At 44.5% G+C, this 17,611-nt stretch overlaps 1 long non-coding RNA gene across 1 annotated transcript; it reads right to left on the bottom strand.

The window, feature by feature from the left end:
• Nucleotides 1-14,455: 14,455 nt before the first annotated feature.
• On the bottom strand, nucleotides 14,456-17,227 carry LOC115801392 (uncharacterized). The gene is made up of 3 exons (XR_004021755.1): nucleotides 17,147-17,227; nucleotides 17,012-17,047; nucleotides 14,456-14,523 (listed from the first exon to the last, which is right to left on the bottom strand). It is a non-coding gene; the product is annotated as an uncharacterized LOC115801392 (long non-coding RNA).
• Nucleotides 17,228-17,611: the final 384 nt, after the last annotated feature.

The following is a 17,611-nucleotide window of genomic DNA, read 5'->3' as shown; positions in this document are numbered from 1 at the left end:
AGGTAGCAAGCTGCACATAATGGCAGACAGTTGAATGATGTGGACCGGAGTTGGACAGTGCAATGCCTCAGGTGTACAAACTATTGTCATTAGTGGCAACGATTGGAGCTATATCTGCAGGTGTAGAGAGGCGCTTCTCCTGTTTAAAGCGGCTCAAGTCTTACACCCGCAACACCATGGGCCAAGGCCGTTTAAGCAGCCTAGCTCTGCTGGCCATTGAGAGGACACTAGTCAAGTCCCTGGAAAAGATGCCTTGTTGGTACAACAGGGTCACAGATCATTTTCTTGAAAAGGAACGGAGGGTAGAATTTACGTATAAATAAACCGACACATTTTATGATGTAGGCCGAAATTGAGCTTCCCCTCCTTGAAAGACCAGCATCCGCCACTGGTGTAGACAGAGTTAACTTCTACAATGATGATAACATAATCAAGCTGAGTCCATTCATTAGAATTTAGGCTGAAATAATGTCTGTATTCTCGTAATACCATTTTATTATTATATTAATATATCAGGTTCATGTAGTTTTACACAAAAATAGCGGTTAGAAATGTCCTCCAAAGAGTTACTTGTACAATCCTACTTTGAGTACATTTCAGAGCTTGTACTTTTTTACTTTTACTTGATTAAAGAAGTTGAATCAGTACTTCAACTTTTACCAGAGTACTTTTAACACAACCACAAGTTAACACGAGTACTTAATTAGAAGTACAGAATGTGTGTACTTTTGCCACCTCTGCAGAATTAGCTCTTCTAATTCAGGCAGCATGTAATGAAACAATCTTTCTTGTGGTCTTCCTGTAAGACTCAGTGAACTATAAAAAACAGATCTGCTGGGGTGAAGTAATGAAAACAGCACAATAATAAGTTGGTAACATTAAGTTTAATTATTTTAACTTTGTGCTCAATCTAACCTTTTTATTGCGATGTAAAAGACAAAACAGCTACCCATAAATAATAAATGTTGCATCTGATAAGCAACTGCACTTCTTATATTGCCAATTGTGATTCACTATGTATGCATATATTATTTTATAATAATATAATTATATTGATAGCTATTAATTTTACGGTACTTTGAGTTCTCAATTAGAGTTACTTGGCCCACTGCTGAAGAATTTCATCATACTCATGTCTTTTATCTGCATGTTTAGAAATGAAAGAAACTATGTGTTATAGCACAATGAAGCTAAACACTATGCGATCACTTACCTACTACAGTTCACATGTCTTCGAAACTGTCAGAGTGCAGAAACCCCTCAGCTACCAGACTGTTCTGACACCTGATGAGAAAATGATGTTAATGAACAGATTTCAGTAATACTCGTGCTGCTTTAGTTATTATACATTTATTATAAAATGTGCACATAAAAGTTGTAACTGTATTTGAAAAGCATTCATTTTCTTACTCTTCATCATCATGATAACTGTTAATTTCAGTTGTTTCAGTTCCCAATTAGAGTTACTTGGCCCACTGCTGAAGAATTTCATGATACTCAAATCATTTATCTGCATGTTTGGAAATCAAAGAAATCAAAATTATGGCAAAAAGGCTTTAAATCTATGTGTTATAGCACAATGAAGCTAAACACTATGTGATCACTTACCTACTACAGTGTACAGACTGTTCTGACACCTGATGAGATGTTAATGAACAGATTTCATTTATGCTCGTGCTGCTTTAGTTATTATACATTTATTTTGAAATGTGCAGTCTTCTGCCCTCAGTTAACTGCTATGTAATTAACCTAGACAGCGAGCTAAACATTAATGGATTCAGCAATGATGAGACTCTGTGACGTTGTCTTCTGTTCTTTACTGAGACCCATTTTTTACTGTAAAACTGTAACAAAAAGAGAATTGAGGATGTACATAAGTGGTTTGTCATAAAACAAATTCACTTCCATAAACATACTGTCACAAGTATTACACAAATAAACATTCACATGACTTTAGCCAAAACTAGGATAGACAGAACTGAAGGTCAGTAGCATTAGCTTATTCTCACTTAAACTAGGAAACTGGTCTACAAGCAGAATAATAAAATAAACTACAATCAAACAGACAAAATGCTACCTAACATACAACAAACTATGGTGTGGTTCTACACTTACAGATTATGAATTACCAAGGCTCACAGATGATATGAAGAGTTGTTTTCTCCTCGAAAGCTTGAGCATGACATGGCTGCTTCCCTAACCTCCTTGCTGCTTAAAGACATTAGCCATTAGATGGCACTATTATTCATAATCAAAAGCGGGAAAACAGAACAAATGTAGCAAGGCTGACCTTTTGTGACACAAAAGAGAATTCAAATGTTGACCAACTCGGATTAAAACAAACAAATAAATCTTGCTGCAAGTGTGAGGGACAGAACATGCAGATAAAAGTTGTAACTGTATTTGAAAAATATTCATTTTATTCCTCTTCATCATCCTCTGTGTTGAATGCTAATAAAAAACCACAAACAAAAAAACATATTTAATAAATGTCGGGGGGAAAAAAATCAAAGCTATTAGCATTTTCAACCTTAAGCCGTTCATAGTTCTGTTATTGAGATGTGAAAACTTAGAAATAAAATGAGAGTATGCACGCTGTGGGATTTGACAGATGTTCATTATTTTGATTAGAAAAGTACAGGACTCAACTAGAATAGGTTTTCTTTACAAGGCATCATATGTAATTCTAATAAAATTTATCCAGATTATGTCTTTACTGAAATGCCATTTTCAACATACCATCGTGTGCTTCCAGATCTTTTTGCTCTCTCTGCTCCTGCTGTTCCTCCAACATGTTTGCATTTGCCTGCTGAGCCATTGCACTGCACAAAAACACAACTGGCACATTCGTGGCAGTGGGGCAGTGGGTAGGCGCTCGCCTTGCAGCCAGAAGGTTGCAGGTTTGAACCCCTATCCCTGCGCTGCGTTGCATCCTTGAGCAAGACACTTAAACCACATTGCCTAACGGTAATGCCGGTCTCTGGCTGCATGACTGCAGATGCTCGTCTCTGGATGAGTGATCTCGAATGATCATTTCGTTGTGTGCACAATGAGTTGAATCTAACATTAATGTTTGCATTCAATTTGTACCGTATTTTACACACTAAGACACACGTCAGAGCAAATTCATTTTCCTTCTTCTAAAATGTTTATGTACACACTATAAGCACACTTAAAGCTCACCGTAGCTCGGACAAAGCTAAGTGAACGGTTAAAGCACAAAACAGATATAATTTTAAAGCAAAATATAACATGCAGGTATATTTAAGTACACAGTGTGACTGGTGTGAGAAAACACAATATCATACAGAATGACTTGCTAAAAAATTATTTTTGATTGCATTTATTTGACCTTGTTTGTTTCTGATCCAACAAAGACAAACCCCCAGTAACAGCATCAAAGTTATCACTCCAGAGTGGATTAACAGAGGAGGAACCAAATCCACTGAAAAGCACAAAAAGAGACAAACTATATTTTACTTACATCTTATTATTTAAAAAGAAAAAAAATGAAAGGTCCTCTGGAAGCATTTTTGAGCTGCTGCATCCTTACCTTTGACCTCAAGAAATACGTTATTGGCTCCATGAAGTGTGTACTCGTGCTCATAGATGCATTTAGATGGCAGGACTATGCAGCTGTAATAACCTGAATCCCTCAAAACTGCACCTTCAATGATGAAAGTTGTCTGCATTTGAGTGACATGAAAGGGTTGCACTCGGAGGATGGTCTCATTCTTCCTCAGGTAAGAGTAGATAAGTTTACATTCACCAAGTGTATGCAGGTGTTGAGAAACTGTACAGCGGAATTCAACATTGACTCCCTCATGAACAGTGGATGGACCAACTACTGAAATATCTGCGGGGAGAACATTGGCTGCATGGCAGCAGGAGAAAATGAGTGGAAAGAAACTGAAATGACATGATTAATTTTTTTGTAAAAGGCTAAATGTCACTGGTTTCATATAAATACAAACTAAAGTTGCAGTTCACGGAATTTGTGTGCGTGTGTGTTTGGATATAGTGTTCTAACGTAAGGTCTTATGACCCTAGAGCAAAGTGTATCCAGGAGTAGGTTACATGGTTGTACTACTATTTACAAACAACTTTTCTTCTTTCGACACAATATTTAAATATCTTCACAATTCACAATATTTTTTTAGTCATTACACCAGAAAGTAAAAATTTCAAAATTAAGCAGCACTCTTTTGATGGATTTGAGCAATAGGGACTAACTGGGTCAGATATCCCACTAAAATGAGCAGGAAGCTAGTTGTAGTATTAAAGATTTACCACAGGATGTCAGTCTTTGAGCACAGTCTGCATGGTTTGAGTCAAAAACATGAAAATCTAAACTAAAATGTTAAAAAGCTGAACACACAAGATCCTAGTTTGGAACTGTGGGATAATTTAAAATACGAAATAGAGTTACAATCTTTCTTTAGAAGTGAAAGAGATTTGATTCTGGATCTTTTTTGCGAATGTGTCCTAGGTCAAGATAGGTGTTACGCCCCATGATGAGGTCTGGGGGTGGGGAGTGTGTGTGTGGGATGATGTAGCGAGCAACAATAAATAAAGCCAGGTAAAGAGACCAAACAGACAGTAGTTATTTAATACTGGTTTTTATTTAAAAACAAAAAGACAGCAATGCTGCTATCAACAGAAAAAAACACGAGTTGTCAGCACTGGTATATTGATAAGGAGACCCAACACAAAGAGACAGCAACACTGTTATCAGTAAGAAAACTCAAGACAAAGAACACAATCTAACCTGCCCAAATGGAACACAAAAGAAACAGTCAGCCAGGGGTTCTGCTTCTACAGTCCACACTACTCACTAGTACACAAAAACCAACAAAACCCTTATTCACTTTCAGCTTACACACTGCTCTTAACCAGCCACCACTGGCACTCTCCTTTCTCCACTCAGTCCTGCACTCACTGGCTTTTATAATGTCTGGGCCTAATTGCTGCATGAGCCCAGGTGCAGACTGGGGGAAATGAGGGACACCTGAGTCCTAGAGAAAGACAGAGTGGGAGCGAGGGAAATGGGAGAGCAAGAGAAGAAGAGAAAGGAAAAAGGGCGACACCACACACACTCAGCTCTGCAGCATGTAACAATAGGCAACATTAACTTTGCATGTTTTCTCAATGGCAGGAGAAGGAAGAGATCCCAGATAAAACTCAGGCAAGCACAAGGAGAACATGCAAACTCCACAAAGAACATCCCTGCCTGGGTTTAAACCCAGGACCCTCTCACTGTGAGGAACAGTGCTAACCACATTATATACATGCTCTGCAAATATCTTAAATCACTATTGACAAAAGTGATTCCAAACATAATGCTAGAGAGGCCAATTTAGTGACAAGAACAAGTTAAAGGAGATGGTATGGCCCTGATAGAGGCTTGATGAATCAAATGAGATCGCTGCAGCTTTTGCTAAATTGCCACAGAAAATCATCTGGAACAACAAAGGCAACAGGCCAGCTGCTCTGGGTAACAACATTTTATTAGTTGACTGGATGCCAAAGAATGCGCTTTTAGGGCACCCTAAGGTCAAAATATCTGTGTCACATGGAGGAACAAATGGAATTCAGGAAGCTATTTATCACAGAGTTCCCATCATGGGCTTACCTGTGTTTTTTGACCAGTATGAAAACCTGCTTGAAAGTGAAAGGAGCAGCTAAGATTCTTACATTAGCCACAGTAGATCAAGACAACAACTTCCTGAAGGCCATACAGCAATGCCCTAGTATTTATCACTCTGTAGATGTAGTTCTATCTTTTCTGGCTGCTGCTGAAGAAATTACTTTAACTCTTGTGCTTTTCAGGCTGGTAATGTATGTCTTGAAAAATGCCTAAAAAGAAAAACTGATGGTGTCATGTCCTGGGCCGTTGGCCCAGCGTTTTGTGTTAATAGTTTATTTCCTGAGTTTGTCCTCCCTGTATGTTTGTCATGTTCCCAGTGTTGTGACTTGTCTGCGTGTTCCTTGGTTTATCACTTCCTGTTTTATTTTGCCAATGTGATTTCCTTGTGCTTTGTGTTTAGCTTTGCTTCCCCTGTGTAATTAGTTTCATTTGCCTCACCTGTTGTTCCCTGCTGTTTCCTCTTGCCCTGATTACCCAGTGTGTATTTAAGCCCTCAGTTTTCATTTGTTCTCTGTCGCGTCGTTGATGTTTTGTGCCCGCATGTTCCTGTGTTCCCTGTGCCTGCCCTTCGTCTCCCTGTGCCTCCCTTCCAAGGTTTTTGTATTTGTGTTTTCCCCGTTGAAATAAATCCCCTTTTTAGTTATGTTTGCTTCTGGAGTCCTTCATGTGAGTCCTTCCTCGTCCGTTTCCTCCCCGGCCATGACAGAACGACGCGACCATTACAAAACCCCCTCCGGCTCCAATTTTTTCGACGGCACTCGTCTAGCGCTGGGGGGCCCGGCGTCTTTGAACAGTCCCCGTCATCGTCACTCACCTGCCTCCCCTTTCGCTGATCCCTCCCTTCCTCGGCAGCCGCGGAGGAGAGGGAGTTCCCGGCAGCAACGGCGGAAGGCACCCCGAGACCCGAGCGGGATAACGCCGCGGACCGCTTCACCATTTCACACCCAATCCTCCGTTTCCGTGAGTAACACTGGCTTCAACGCTACTATGCCTACGGACAATTATTCCCGTCACCCCCCTGCCTTTCCCCTCCCTGAGGTGGCAAAGCAGACCATTATCCGTTGGGTGGATTCACTGGTTATGGACCTTCTGGCTGACCCATGTGAGCAGGAACAGCAACAGCTCACGGCCCAGCTGCAAGGGCTAGTCGATGATTACCCTTGGTTATTTGGCTCTCTGCATGGGTTAGTGCAGGATTTCTTAACCTCCACCCTTCACCTACAGCAGTCCCCAGTGTCAGCTCATTCTCAGTCCCCAGTGTCAGCTCATTCTCAGTCCCCAGTGTCAGCTCATTCTCAGTCCCCAGTGTCAGCTCATTCTCAGTCCCCAGTGTCAGCGCTTTCTCAGTCCCCAGTGTCAGCGCATTCTCAGTGCCCGGTGTCAGCTGTGTCTCAGTCTCCCCAGTCAGCTGTGCCTCAGGCTGCTTCCACGCAGTCAGCTCCTCTCCCTAGCTCGCAGTCAGTCTCCTCGCAGTCAGTCTCCTCGCAGTCAGTCTCCTCGCAGTCAGTCTCCTCGCAGTCAGTCTCCTCGCAGTCAGTCTCCTCGCAGTCAGTCTCCTCGCAGTCAGTCTCCTCGCAGTCAGTCTCCTCGCAGTCAGTCTCCTCGCAGTCAGTCTCCTCGCAGTCAGTCTCCTCGCAGTCAGTCTCCTCGCAGTCAGTCTCCTCGCAGTCAGTCTCCTCGCAGTCAGTCTCCCCTAGCTCGCAGTTAGCTCTAACGCCCTTAGCTCCTGCTCTCTCTAGCTCGCAGTCTGCTCTTTCTGTCTCCCGGCCTGCTTCCACGCGGCCAGTTTTGACGTACTCAGGCCCCTCTAGCCTTCAGTCGGTTTCCCTAAAGTCTGTTCACCCTAGCACTCTGTCAGTTCCTCCAGTGTCAGTTCCTCCAGTGTCAGTTCCTCCAGTGTCAGTTCCTCCAGTGTCAGTTCCTCCAGTGTCAGTTCCTCCAGTGTCAGTTCCTCCAGTGTCAGTTCCTCCAGTGTCAGTTCCTCCAGTGTCAGTTCCTCCTCAGTCGCAGTGTTCCCAGTCAGCTGTAGCTCCAGCTCCTCCTCAGTCGCAGTGTTCCCAGTCAGCTGTAGCTCCAGCTCCTCCTCAGTCGCAGTGTTCCCAGTCAGCTGTAGCTCCAGCTCCTCCTCAGTCGCAGTGTTCCCAGTCAGCTGTAGCTCCAGCTCCTCCTCAGTCGCAGTGTTCCCAGTCAGCTGTAGCTCCAGCTCCTCCTCAGTCGCAGTCTCAGACCCCTCAGTTAGCTCCAGCTCTCTCTGCTCACCCTGCTCCCGCTCCCTTGGCTCCAGCTCCCCCTGCACCCGTACCTGTTCCGCGGGTGGGGGCAGCCACGGACGGGCTGACCTCTGCACCCGTACCTGTTCCGCGGGTGGGGGCAGCCACGGACGGGCTGACCACTGCACCCGTACCTGTTCCGCGGGTGGGGGCCGCCACGGCCGGGCTGACCTCTGCACCCGTACCTGTTCCGCGGGTGGGGGCAGCCACGGACGGGCTGACCTCTGCACCCGTTCCTGTTCTGCGGGTGGGGGCAGCCACGGACGGGCTGACCTCTGCACCCGTTCCTGTTCCGCGGGTGGGGGCAGCCTCGGACGGGCTGACCTCTGCACCCGTTCCTGTTCCGCGGGTGGGGGCAACCAGGTCCAAGCCTTCGCATCGGTTTTCTGTGTTAGCTGCAGCAGCAGGGTCTCAGTCAGCTCTAGCTCCAGTCGCTCTCCCTCGCCTTCAGTCAGCTCCAGTAACTCTTCCTCGGTCCCCAGTGTCAGCTGTTTCAGTGCCCTCTCAGTCAGTTCCCTCAGCCCCTGTCTTAGTTCCTTCGGTTTTGGTCCCAGTTCCCTCAGCTCCTGCTCCTTCTGTAGCTCCAGTAGTGTCAGCTCCCTCTCAGGCCCCAGTGTCAGCTAGCTCTCGGTCTGTTTCCACGCAGCCAGATCTCCCTAGCTCTCGGTCTGTTTCCACGCAGCCAGATCTCCCTAGCTCTCGGTCTGTTTCCACGCAGCCAGATCTCCCTAGCTCCCGGCCTGCTTCCACGCAGCCAGATCTCCCTAGCTCTCGGTCTGTTTCCACGCAGCCAGATCTCCCTAGCTCTCGGTCTGTTTCCACGCAGCCAGATCTCCCTAGCTCTCGGTCTGTTTCCACGCAGCCAGATCTCCCTAGCTCTCGGCCTGTTTCCACGCAGCCAGATCTCCCTAGCTCTCGGCCTGTTTCCACGCAGCCAGATCTCCCTAGCTCTCGGCCTGCTTCCACGCAGCCAGTCGTCTCCCGGCCTGCTTCCACGCAGCCAGTCGTCTCCCGGCCTGCTTCCACGCAGCCAGTCGTCTCCCGGCCTGCTTCCACGCAGCCAGTCGTCTCCCGGCCTGCTTCCACGCAGCCAGTCGTCTCCCGGCCTGCTTCCACGCAGCCAGTCGTCTCCCGGCCTGCTTCCACGCAGCCAGTCGTCTCCCGGCCTGCTTCCACGCAGCCAGTCGTCTCCCGGCCTGCTTCCACGCAGCCAGTCGTCTCCCGGCCTGCTTCCACGCAGCCAGTCGTCTCCCGGCCTGCTTCCACGCAGCCAGTCGTCTCCCGGCCTGCTTCCACGCAGCCAGTCGTCTCCCGGCCTGCTTCCACGCAGCCAGTCGTCTCCCGGCCTGCTTCCACGCAGCCAGTCGTCTCCCGGCCTGCTTCCACGCAGCCAGTCGTCTCCCGGCCTGCTTCCACGCAGTCCCCTGCACCTCGGCTATTCCTCGAGCAGCCCCTGCTGCTCAATAAAGCAGCAGTGTGCCCTGTTCCGCGGTCCCAGCCTACGCATCCGGTGCCTCACTATGTAGGCCCCGTTCAGCCCTTGGGCTCAGCTCAGTCCTAGCCGATGGGGGTCTCCGCTCAGTCCGAGCGCTCCGCGCCAGAGGGTCCCGCTCAGTCCGAGCGCTCCGCGCCAGAGGGTCCCGCTCAGTCCGAGCCGATGGGGGTCTCCGCTCAGTCCGAGCGCTCCGCTCCAGAGGGTCCCGCTCAGTCCGAGCCGATGGGGGTCTCCGCTCAGTCCGAGCGCTCCGCGCCAGAGGGTCCCGCTCAGTCCGAGCCGATGGGGGTCTCCGCTCAGTCCGAGCGCTCCGCGCCAGAGGGTCCCGCTCAGTCCGAGCCAGGGGGTCCCGCTCAGTCCGAGCGCTCCGCGCCAGAGGGTCCCGCTCAGTCCGAGCCGATGGGGGTCTCCGCTCAGTCCGAGCGCTCCGCGCACGAGGGTCCCGCTCAGTCCGAGCCGATGGGGGTCTCCGCTCAGTCCGAGCGCTCCGCGCACGAGGGTCCCGCTCAGTCCGAGCCGATGGGGGTCTCCGCTCAGTCCGAGCGCTCCACGTCACCCGAGGGTTCCCCACCAGAGCCCGGGGTCGCCCTTCTCCGCCGCCGCATGCCCCGCGGTCGGCCTCCAGTGACTCCTCCTCGTCGTCGCCGCCGCCGCTGGGAGCGCGGTCGGCCTCCAGTGACTCCCCCTCGTCGTCGCCGCCGCCGCTGGGAGCGCGGTCGGCCTCCAGTGACTCCTCCTCGTCGTCGCCGCCGCCGCTGGGAGCGCGGTCGGCCTCCAGTGATTCCTTCTCGTCCTCGTCGCCGCCGCCGCTGGGAGCGCGGTCGGCCTCCAGTGATTCCTTCTCGTCCTCGTCGCCGCCGCCGCTGGGAGCGCGGTCGGCCTCCCTCGTTGGGATTTTGCTTTGTGGCCCCTTGGCCTCTGCGGCCTCCTGAACTGTGTGTTTTTTGTTTTTGGATTTCCCACTGACTCCCCTGAACTGTGGACTGTTTTTTCCCCTGCTGTTTTTTGTTTTGTCATAGCTCCTGGACTGTTCCTTGTTTCGACCCCCTGTTTTGGACATTGGAGCTCTCCGGCCTTGTGCCGTCGCTTTATTTTCATCCGGTTGTTTTTTGTTTTCTCATCCCCATGTTTTGCTCTGGTTTTTGGACTGTTATTCAGCTTGTGCCATTGCTTTTCTTTGTTCTGTTCCTTTTGCTTATTGTTTTTTGCCCCTGTGCTCTACCCTTGCTCCGGTGCTTCCTTGTGTTTTTGGGTTTGTTCCTGACTTTGTTTGCTCCCTGTCTGTTTTTGTTTCGGGCCCTCCTTCCTGGTCCCCCGCCTCCCGCCCTTGTCTGGTTTTGTTTCTGGTTTTGGCCGTCGGGAGCCGGCCTTTGAGGGGGGGGTACTGTCATGTCCTGGGCCGTTGGCCCAGCGTTTTGTGTTAATAGTTTATTTCCTGAGTTTGTCCTCCCTGTATGTTTGTCATGTTCCCAGTGTTGTGACTTGTCTGCGTGTTCCTTGGTTTATCACTTCCTGTTTTATTTTGCCAATGTGATTTCCTTGTGCTTTGTGTTTAGCTTTGCTTCCCCTGTGTAATTAGTTTCATTTGCCTCACCTGTTGTTCCCTGCTGTTTCCTCTTGCCCTGATTACCCAGTGTGTATTTAAGCCCTCAGTTTTCATTTGTTCTCTGTCGCGTCGTTGATGTTTTGTGCCCGCATGTTCCTGTGTTCCCTGTGCCTGCCCTTCGTCTCCCTGTGCCTCCCTTCCAAGGTTTTTGTATTTGTGTTTTCCCCGTTGAAATAAATCCCCTTTTTAGTTATGTTTGCTTCTGGAGTCCTTCATGTGAGTCCTTCCTCGTCCGTTTCCTCCCCGGCCATGACAGATGGGATAAATAAGAAATGAAAAGATATTGTTTTGTGTTATTTGTCAGACTTCAGTGCCATAGTTTTCTTGTGTTTTGATGAGTTATGTTACACGTCAAAGCTCTTGTGAAACACGTTCATTCAAATAAATAAAAATTTCAACCATAAAACACTGATGCCCGTGTTCACAGGCTGTAAGTCCCCCGATGATACTGGAGAACGTGCTTCTCCTATTTGTCTTATGCAGGGTGATGTTTGGATATGTCAGGCTGTGTAACACTGAAAAGATGTTATATTTATTTACTTCTTTTTTACATTCTCAGGAGTGTACAGGAAAGAATCACAGTTAAATTACACACACATATATTTACTCACAGAATACAATACACAATGAGTAAATGGAAACAATGTTTTTATTGTACTTTATGTATTTTTATAATTGAATGATGAAAATAACAGTTCACAAATTTGTATTACATTTAATCTAACATAAAATCACTAAGAAGAATAAAAAGCATCAGTACCGACAATGGTCCTGAGTAAAAGCAAAGCGTAGACTATTTTATGAAGCACTGATTGTATGCCATGGTGAGGACACGTATGCTTTTAATCAAACTGTTAAATGAAGAAAGAAAAAACAGCAAGCTGCTGCAAAAGGAGGAAGTCTTTCTTCAGCTGCAGTGCTGATAACCATCATCATTCATATTGAAAACAGTATCATTGCCCTCAGTCATGAATTAGCTGGAACCAGGACTAAAGAGGAAATGGTAGGTGGCAAAGCTGTTTTCTTTGTTTTCAAGGACGTGGAATAGAGACATTCTGCAGGTGATCTTGCAGGCAGATCATCTGTGGTAGGAAAGTTTGCAGTTAAAAGGTGGTCGTGGCCATCCCTGTTTATACACTCATGCATATACTCTTGCCTCTTTTCTGTTTACCGCTTTTCATGACAGAGTTAGCGCTTCTAATTCAGGCAGCATGCAATGAAACACTCTTTCCTGTGTTCTTCCTCTAAGACTCAGTGAACTAAGAGAAACAAACCTGCTGGTGTGAAGTAATGGAAACAGCACTACAATAAGTTAGTAACATTAACTTTGTGCTTAATCTAGCCTTTTTTTTATTGCTCTTTACAACTGATGATAAGAAGACAAAACAGCTACCCATAGGTAATAAATGTTCCACTTGATATGCGTACATTGCATTATAATGATAGCTATTGATTTTACAGTACCTTTAGTACTCAAAATGTGTTATGTGGCACACTGCTGATCGATTTCATCTCACTCATCACTTCAATCTGCATGTTTGAAAACCAAAGAAATGTAAATTACGGTCAGCAGGCTTTAAACGTTGTTATAGCACAGTGAAGCTAAACAGTATGCACTCACTTACCTACTACATTGTACACGTGTTCGAAACTATCAGAATGCAGAGAGCCCTCAGCTACTACACTGTTATGACTCCTGATGTTAATGAAAAGATTTCATTAATTCTCATGCTGCTTTAGTTATTATACATTTATTTTAAAATGTGTTGATAAAAGTTGCAACTGTATTTGAAAAACATTCATTTTCTTACTCTTGATCATCCTCTGAGCTGAATGCTAATAAAAACACAAACAAAAGAACATGTTTAATAAATGTTTGAGACAAAAATAAAAGCTATTAGCATTTTCAACCTTAAACTGTTATTTACAACAGCTGTTCATAGCTCTGTTATTGAGATGTTAACAAAGTTTTTGCAATTTTAATCATTAATAAACGAGATGTGATTAGAAGTATTAGTTTACAATTTTATATTTTAGCTTTCAGATAAAATGAGAGTATGCACGTTGATGGGAATTCACAGATGTTCTTTTTTTGATTAGAAAAGTACAGGATTAAACTCAACTTTCCAAGTCATCATATGTAATTCTATTAAAATTTCTCCAGAGTATGTCTTTGCTGAAACATCATTTTCAACATACCATCGTGTGCTTCCAGATGTTTCTGCTCTCTCTGCTCCTGCTGTTCCTCCAACTTGTTTGCATTTGCCTGCTGAGCCATTGCACTGCACAAAAACACAATTCAGTGGCACATTCACTTTTACATTCAATTTGTACTGTATTTTACACACTAAGACACACCTCAGAGCAAATTCATTTTCCTTCTTCTAAAATGTTCATGTACACACTATACAGAAGCTTCTAGAAACATCAGTAGGACTGAATTAAAGCTCACCGTGGTCCGGACAAAGCTGAGTGAACTGTTGAAGCACAAAACAGATATAATTTTAAAGCAAAATAAAGCATTCAGGTACATTTAAGTACACAGTGTGACTAGTGTGAGAAAACACAATATCATACAGAATGACTTTTGATTGCATTTATTTGACCTTGTTTGTTTCTGATCCAACAAAGACAAACCCCCAGTAACAGCATCAAAGTTATCACTCCAGAGTGGATTAACACAGAAGGGACCAAATCCACTGAAAAGCACAAAAAGACACAATTAACTATATTTTACTTACATCTTATTATTTAAAAAGAAAAAAAATGAAAGGTCCTCTGGAAGCATTTTTGAGCTGCTGCATCCTTACCTTTGACCTCAAGAAATACGTTATTGGCTCCATGAAGTGTGTACTTGTGCTCATAGATGCATTTAGATGGCAGGACTATGCAGCTGTAATAACCTGAATCCCTCAAAACTGCACCTTCAATGATGAAAGTTGTCTGCATTTGAGTGACATGAAAGGGTTGCACTCGGAGGATGGTCTCATTCTTCCTCAGGTAAGAGTAGATAAGTTTACATTCACCAAGTGTATGCAGGTGTTGAGAAACTGTACAGCGGAATTCAACATTGACTCCCTCATGAACAGTGGATGGACCAACTACTGAAATATCTGCGGGGAGAACATTGGCTGCATGGCAGCAGGAGAAAATGAGTGGAAAGAAACTGAAATTACATGATGCTTTGAGGAGTGAAAACACTTACCTATGACCAGAATCTGAATGATGTTGTCTCCTTTGTTGGCTATTTCAGAAACAGTATAATTTTGGGCAGAATAAACACAGCTGTAATTTCCACTGTGATGAAGACCGACTCTGGATATGCAGAACGTGATGTCGTTTTGTTCTTGCTTCTGTGTCAGTTTCTCTATTCCAGATCCATTTTTTAATAAATAAATGAAAACCATGGAGTCTTTTCTTTTCCCAAATGTGCTGCAGGTTAAATAAAGGTCACTGTTTTCACTTAAGGTTGTGAGCCGGGCCAGGATCCTTGCAGGAGAAATATCTGCATTAGGGTTTAATCCCGGGATCCGGGATTCCCGGGAAATGCGATCAGAACCATTTCCCGTTTCCCGGGAAACGTTAGACGGGAAACCGGGAAAAAAGTCGCGCGCGTCGATTTAGAAAGCTTCAGAAAGTTAAATTTAAGGAAATATTGAGAGAAGGGTTCGTTTAATGCGAAAAGCATTACTCTTCATTTCAGGCACGTTCAGCCTCCGTTTAAGGCTTCAGCCTTCATCTCAAGCGTTTTAATAGAGGTATTAAACAGTTGTACTTTTTTCCTCTTTAATTTGTTGAAATCGTAGGCAATGTGTTTACCCTAAGGTATTTTGTATTATATAATTCTATATTATTATATGTTGTTATATTGCATTATATAGCCTATAAAATATGCCTGCCCTGAACAATAAAGAAATATCTGTTTAACTTCGAGTGTTTCTTTTCCTCGTTTGCAGCCGCTTACTAACAATCATGAATTAGGATACGGGCCTAATGTGTGAAGAAATGATCATGAAATAGATTGCTTTAATATATTTCGCTTTTAAAATGGAGTTGAGGAAAATGTATATTTTTTAGGCTATAAGGATTGGCCAGTTTTTCAAAAGACGATTCACAGCGAACCTACTTTAACCCTCAGACACGGTGTTATAAATTTGTTGTTGCCAGAATGGCAATGACCAAGTCGTAGTGCATTACTCAAGGCCCTGTGTTATGCCATATTATAGTGAAGTACGGTAGTTAACTTTTCAATGACTATTACAGCGTTCCACTGGTGGAGATATAGCGCAACAGATGTCGCCACGACAGCGTGGCTGAGCCTTTATCAATGCTGTGGAGATGAACCGTATTGTTTTGCACCAGCAGTTGTAAAATAGCTTGGTATAATTCCATGTACAATGGAGGAATATTCGAATTATATTTGTTAAGGGAGTGTTGAGGAACGATACAACACCGCATAGCTCGAGCACTCGAATGCTGAGATGTAGGTTTTATTGCGTTAATCAAGCCGACGTTGCCCCCTACTGGGCATAATAGGACATAGCTGGAAAGCTACCTCTACAATATCACAATCGGTTAAGGCCGACACAGGCTACACAAGGCCTAATTAAAATAAAGAAAAAAAAAAAACTTTTTCCCGGGATTCCCGGGAAATGGCTCGTCATTTCCCGGGATTTGATTCATGTCATTTTCGGGAAAAATATTAAACCCTAATCTGCATGACATCATATGGTGTTATACAATGGCTTGCAAAAGTATTCATACCCCTTGAACTTTTACATATTTTGTCACATTACAACCAGAAACATAGATATATTTCACTGGAATTTAATGTGAAAGACCAAATTGGTATACAATTGTGAAGTGGAAAGAAAATTATACATGATTCAAAACATTTTTTACAAATAGAAAACTGAAAAGTGCAGTGTGCAAAAGTATTCAGCCCGCTTTTCTCTGAGTGCATCCAATTGCATTCAGAAGTTGCCTGATGACTGCTAATGACTAAAAAGAGTCCACCTGTGTGTAATCTAATCTCAGTACAAATACAGCTGCTCCATGATGGCCTCAGAGGTTGGTTAAGAGAATATTAAGGAGTAAACAGCATCATGAAGTCCAAAGAACACACCAGACAGGTCAGGAATAAGGTTGTGGAGAAGTTTAAAGCAGGCTTAGGCTATAAAAAGATTTCCCAAGCTTTGAACATCTCACGGAGCACTGTTCAATCCATTATCCGGAAATGGAAAGAGTATGGCACAACTGTAGACCTAACAAGACAAGGCCGTCCACCTAAACTTAAAGGCCGAACAAGGAGAGCACTGATCAGAGATGCCAAGAGACCCATGGTGACTCTGGACGAAATGCAGAGATCCACAGCTCGGGTGGGGGAATCTGTCCACAGAACAACTATTAGTCGTGCACTGCACAAATGTGGTCTTTATGGAAGAGTCAAGAAGAAAGCCATTGTTAAAAGAAAACCATAAAAAGTCCCGTGTGCTGTTCTCCAGAAGCCATGTTGGGGACACAGCAAACGTGTGGAACAAGGTGCTTTGGTCACAAACGCTCTGCATCTAATGTGACTGAGCTTGAGCTGTTTTGCAAAGAAGAATGGGCAAAAATTTCAGTCACTAGATGTGCAAAGCTGGTGGAGACATACCCTAAAAGACCTGCAGCTGTAATTGCAGCAAAAGGTGTTTCCTGACTCAGGGGGGCTGAATACTTTTGCACACCGCACTTTTAAGTTTTTTATTTGTAAAAAATGTTTTGGATCATGCATAATTTTCTTTCCACTTCACCATTGTGTACCACTTTGTGTTGGTCTTTCACATTAAATTCCAGTGAAATATATTTATGTTTGTGGTTTTAATGTGACAAAATATGGAAAAGTTCAAGGGGTATGAATACTTTTGCAAGCCACTGTATATGCAAGGAGTGCAGCTTAATAATATTAATGAATACAGAAGAGACGTAACTCGTAATGAGAAAACTGAACTTACCTTTGGTTTGGCTTATGACCTGAATTGCCAGGGTACCTTGAAGAAATAGTGAAAAATCAGGTTAATCCGATCAGCTTAAATGGGCAGAAAACAGCTCCAGTGAATGAAGTAGATGTTACCTGTTTATGTACTCACACAGAAGAATGATTATTGTGTTCATCATTACAGGCAATGAGGCGCTTTTAGAGAGAATCTGCAGAGTATCTTGTATTAGCTTCTGAACTAGCCTATTAAAGTCACCTCCAAAACCACAGAGTGGGTCAAAGAGTAAATGTGCAGCAACTATAATAAACCACTTCCTGTTTTTTTTTTTTTCCTGTGGAAACATTTGATGTTTCAGCATTGTTGTTTGGGTTAAAAGTTATATCTGCAAAAAAGTAAAACTCACCACAATCTGTTCTTGAAACCATTTCATTTTAAAATACATTATATCCCCAGTTACCTTCCACTGACTTTTTTCCCTTCTCTATTCTGTTTTAAAAACCTAATCTTAAGATAACATTCAGTGATCTCGTCAGAAGCTCACTCGTTTTATGCATCATGCAGTATCTGTTTGAGAGATCTGTTGTACACCAGCCAGCTGAGCTCTAAGTGAACTTA

The sequence above is a fragment of the Archocentrus centrarchus genome, chromosome 3, assembly GCF_007364275.1.
Source record: "Archocentrus centrarchus isolate MPI-CPG fArcCen1 chromosome 3, fArcCen1, whole genome shotgun sequence".
Taxonomy (NCBI): domain Eukaryota; kingdom Metazoa; phylum Chordata; class Actinopteri; order Cichliformes; family Cichlidae; genus Archocentrus; species Archocentrus centrarchus.
Note: the sequence above shows the minus strand (reverse complement) of the source record. Positions and strands in the feature narration are given on the sequence as shown.